General features: G+C 31.6%; 1 long non-coding RNA gene across 3 annotated transcripts; it reads right to left on the bottom strand.

Annotated features, from left to right (window-relative positions):
* Nucleotides 1–610: 610 nt before the first annotated feature.
* Nucleotides 611–4,749, bottom strand: LOC103830185. 3 transcript variants are annotated; one of them, XR_004450730.1, is made up of 8 exons: nucleotides 4,209–4,749; nucleotides 4,063–4,127; nucleotides 3,917–3,986; nucleotides 3,709–3,801; nucleotides 3,532–3,633; nucleotides 3,363–3,441; nucleotides 3,055–3,118; nucleotides 611–996 (listed from the first exon to the last, which is right to left on the bottom strand). It is a non-coding gene; the product is annotated as an uncharacterized LOC103830185 (long non-coding RNA). The 3 variants fall into 3 exon arrangements; XR_625697.3 differs by lacking the exon at nucleotides 611–996 and having other exon boundaries at nucleotides 2,864–3,118; nucleotides 4,209–4,312; nucleotides 4,655–4,743; XR_625696.3 differs by lacking the exon at nucleotides 611–996 and having other exon boundaries at nucleotides 2,864–3,118; nucleotides 4,209–4,741.
* Between the last annotated feature and the right edge of the window lie 357 nt (nucleotides 4,750–5,106).

Raw genomic sequence — 5,106 nt, 5'->3', positions numbered from 1 at the left:
ACTTTTCTCCGAGTTCAATGTAGAGCTGAAGAAACCAGCGCACAAAATCTCTATTCCAAACTGTTTGAATCTAATAATATTGACCCCAGATCTCCAAAAATCGAAATTAATTGACTAATTTATGCTGTAAACATAAAAAAAAACTCAAAAAAAAATGAAGGACAATCTGTATTTGGAGAAGAAACACGGCTAGGGTTGCAGAAAGATTGGGGAAAGAGACAGTGGCAATAATGTAATTATCATTTAATAAAGCAAAGTGTAAAAAAATGACAAATGCGTTACATGTACTCCGAACCGATGACTTCTCGGTGTTACAAAACGTTCACAACCACCACACCACACGCTTCAATAGATAACATTAAATGTATAATAGTGTTAAAACTAGGCGCCGATTAATCTCCGTTTAATCCCCTCTTAATTGATTCGGCGCTAGGCCTAGCTCAACTGCATGCGTTGCGCCTAGCGAAATTTTGAACATGGATTTTTAATTAACTTGTGATGATCTGAAAAATATATAGGAACATTTTAGTTATGAATGATTTTTTAGTATTGAAGAGCCTTTGCTTGGTATAATATTGGATCTAGTTGTGGTATTGTTTTCGTCTAGTGATTTAAATGAATGGGGTTTGAGAAGACAGAATAAACTAAATATTTTGAATTTGTGTCTTATATGCTAGCTAGCACAATCAAGAGCTACATAAACTGCAACAAGAATTAGCACAACTGCATGGACTGAAAGGTGTTGAGATAGAAAAAAATCAAACATCCACATAATATTCTTACCAAACATTGAAGTAACAAACTACGCGGATGTGGCCGGGTGGCGAAGGCGGATCGGAACGTCCTTAAAGGATCCGGATTCGAAACCTCACACTCAGATTACTCATATGTGGTGACATGCGACATAGATGTCTAACTCCCCTTTCGTGCAACCGATTCTATTTGGTGCCCATGGACAGGTCTCCAAAGATTAGTCAGTTGGGGCTCGGCCTGCCCCTGGGCCAACAAAAAAAGCATAGAAAATAACTAAGAGAAACCATATATGTACATCTTGGATAGATGCTATGGTTGTAAGATTGAACCAATATGTATGAATAAATATACATTTTCTTATATATATTGGATATATGCTAGGGTTGTCAGATCGAACCAATGTTTTAGAATTGAATATCTAAAGTAGTGTTGTATTGGCTGCGTTTATGATCTCTCAAAGATCCTCCTATATATTAAATGAGAAGTCATTTAAGTAAATTTTGTTTATGTGTCGATCATTGGTGAAGTCTTAAGAAATTTTTATAATTTGATTGGTCGATGATTTTTAATTTTGATTTATTTAAATTATATCTAAAAATTAAAGGTAAGTCTAGAACCAATTGATATGATTTACCAAATAATCTAAAGAATATTACAAACTAGGACCGGCTCACCCTACCGGCGGGATGATAATTCGAAAATAATTTAAATAATTAAGAGTAATATTTTTGATTTTTGTTTAATATTTCTTTTTATTTTAAAATGTTTTGTTCTACATTAGTATGAATTATTATTTTATTGATTGTTATTCTTTATTCAGTTTCATTCTAATTGCAATTAACTAAATTTTTCCTTACGATTAATAAGATTGTTTCTTTGAAATTTTATTATGTTTTTATTTTAATGGTGTAGAATTGTTGATTTATTTGTTTCTAGTTTATTCATTCTCTTACATTATTTTATATCATGTATCTCTTATTCGACTATACAACAATATATTTGTATTTTATACAGTTGTGGATTTATGTTTATAGTTTTTTTTTTTAGAATTCTTGACATAAATATTTAAAAAACATTCTACATTTATTTAGTTAGAATAACTTAACATATCTCTTTTATTTAAAAAATTATTCATTTTTTATATTAATTTTTTTATTTTTGTATTTTATTCTATTTGTCCTAACAATTATTTTTGACTTTTGATTATCTATTAATATTTTATTGTGGTGTTATTTTCGTAGAAACGTTTTTTTAATCTATTATGTATTAGTATTTGGTTACATTTTTTCTTTATTTTTTAATTTTCTAATCTTTAGCTTCGTGATAAAATGGTGTAATCATTTCATAAGCTTTACGCTTTTTATTTGCATTTGATAAAATTTTAAGACACAATATCACTAAAAAATCATTTTTATTCTTCTTCTGAAGTGTATGTACCTTAGATGATATTATATATTGCGTGCTAAAATAATTTTACATTGATGGATTTTTTTGTTACATTGTAATTAAATTATTGATTTAAAAGAAATTTTGGGTTATTAACCATTTTATTTATAATTTTAGTTAATAGAATAATATGATAAGGAATATAGAGTGTTTAATACATTTTTAAAAATTATAGTGTCAAATTTTTAGACAACTTATTTTGATGAGGTTCACATGAGCAGAGAGGGTTAACCCATATTCATATTTTATATAATATATATTGTTATTATGAATATACTTTTGTTCTTAGTAGCTTGTCATGTGCGAAAATAAAAAATTATCTATAGTTGCTACTATATTGATCTCAAATTTCAACAAAGCTAACGATCCCAAGAAAAAAAAAGATTGTGTTCTTTTTTTTTTCTTGAGATATTTCAACAAAAGTTCTTTTTTTTTTCTTGAGATCTTTAGCTTTGTTGAAATTTGAGATAAAAAAAAAGAACACAATATGTGATTCTCAGTATTTTTTTTCAGTTTTCTATGTATAAACGGTGTTCAACATAAGTTGCATCATCATCAATATTAGAAATAAACCATTAATGACACATGTACTTGGTGTATCTGAGTATCGATCATTGTATAAACATCGAATGAAAACTTTGTCATACATACCAAAAGTGAAAAATATAGAGTTGAGAACGTTCAAAAGACCAACAGTTTCTTATAAATTAGTTTATATACAATGGAATATTAAGAAAACAAAGTGAGAATACGGGTCCTGCTATGGACTGGGGAGATGTGTTAATTACAGGTATACGAACAACAGAAACCTATATATGTTAGATAGAACTTTCAGAGACCAGTTGAGAGAATTACCTTGGAAACAAAGGACCAGGGACTATTTGAGAAACGTCACCACTTTGTTCTGCCATCTTCAGGTCTGGAAACAAACAGAAAGTCATAAATTATACCAGACACTAAACACTTCGTGAAATCCTTTTTGTTCATAACTACTAAAATCAAAACATTGAAATACTTATGTGACTCCTAAATGCATCATTAGGCTTAGCATTTTATATGAATATGTTTGTAGCCTCCACTTTTAGATGAGTACGAATAAGCCGACCAGAATGGCTTAATATTATCATAAGGCAGAAGTCAATTAAATCCTCCAGAAAACAAACCTCAAGATCATGAATCTGCCCTGGCCGTAGCTCCTCAAATTTAATTCTATGAACCACCATCCTCTCCCTGTCGCCCTCTCTGCAGATTAAACACACAAAAATCAATCTTTTATCAACTTAAAAATAGTACCTGTGGAAATATCATAAACCGTTGACAAACTCATTCCACCTTATTGGAGTCCTTAGTATTGAGCAAAGACTGTGACTGGATAGCTATAACATGGACAAACGGGATTTGATCCGGCCTTGAGCCCTTTGTTTGTAAGGCTCTCTTCAGAAACAAAAAAACTAGTCAGACATTACAACTGAAATACAGAAAAAAATATGTTGAGAGACAGAAACTTACAGATCTGTTTACTTGCTTCAAGGACCCATTAGAAGTCGCTTTTTACACCTTTTGACACTGCCCCCGCCATAGCTTTTGATGATTCAAACGATTCTGAAAACAACATGGTTAGCTTGAACAGAATGATTCCGAAAACAGCATGGTTAGCATGAGCAGAAACAGGAACGAAGAGGAGAAAACATGTTGATTTGACAATAGGTCTTCTTACCTTGAACAAATCCTGGTCTTACTTTTGCAAGCACAAGCGCTAATGCTGGGCCTTGGATATCTTTGATATTCTGAGAAACATTGCACAGAACTAATCAGAGAATGGTCTTCTAGCTAAATATAACAAGCTAACCCAGGGATACCTACCGTTTCTTGTCCACTGACTCTTAAGATCTCAGAAATGTATCCTTGGGCTGCTTTGCTGATTAGTCCTGGATTCACAGAAGCACAACCGATAATAATAATTTCAAAAACACACAAACTATGGAAGAGATAGATTAGGGTGTAAATACATTTTCAACGCTTGACATATCTTGTCCTCTTGGTCCCTCTAGCAGAGGTTGATGTAGAAGCTGACGTCTTAACAACTCTTTTTGGAGCCACAGTCCCCTAAGCGCTTCATTAACATTGGCCCGTGCACAAAGCAATTTGATAAAAAAGATAAAGAAATTTCTATCATTAGATTGTATAACAAGCCTTTTCAGTGCGCTTCCAGATTCAGGACTAACATCCTCACAAGGTTTACTCACAGATGACCATTCCATTTCAATTCACCCAAATCGGATCAAATCAATAATTGCATAAAACCTCAACTCCCTTTCTAACGGGAACCTCGGGGAAGCTAAAAGCTGACACTCATCTTAGTCAGGGCACAATAACAGCTCTACTAATCAAACAATCTTAAAACGAAAAACGCTAAAGAATGAAGAAATGAGAAGGAAATGGAGATCACACGAACCTCGAAATGAATCGGCGAGGAGGAAGATGGAGAAGAAGACGACGAAAGCTGTGAAGCAACACTTTGATTTACACACAGTTTATTATTAAATACTATAGTAGTTATTTATAAGGGCTTTTTGACATTTTAATTATAAGTAACTAAAAATTATTTAACATAAAAAAATTACTGATATTTGGCACATAGTTATATTTATTTTTTTATAATCTATAAAAATCCATAAACCAGTAAAATGATTTCTTATTCACTGAACCGTTACAAATAATTTTGTTTAGATTTATAAACTAGATTAACATGTATATACCCAAAAATCTTAATTTATGTTTGTTCGTAAACAAGTTCCCAAAGTCATGACATTATTAGAAAACAGGAACCTCAATCGGCAAATATGGCCTTAATAGCATCAATGAGTTCCATCACTCGTAGAGAAAATCGAAACTTTGATAACAAAT

This window comes from Brassica rapa, chromosome A01, assembly GCF_000309985.2.
Source record: "Brassica rapa cultivar Chiifu-401-42 chromosome A01, CAAS_Brap_v3.01, whole genome shotgun sequence".
Classification (NCBI taxonomy): Eukaryota; Viridiplantae; Streptophyta; class Magnoliopsida; order Brassicales; family Brassicaceae; genus Brassica; species Brassica rapa.
The sequence above is the reverse complement of the archived record's forward strand: the minus strand, read 5'-3'. Positions and strand labels throughout refer to the sequence as shown.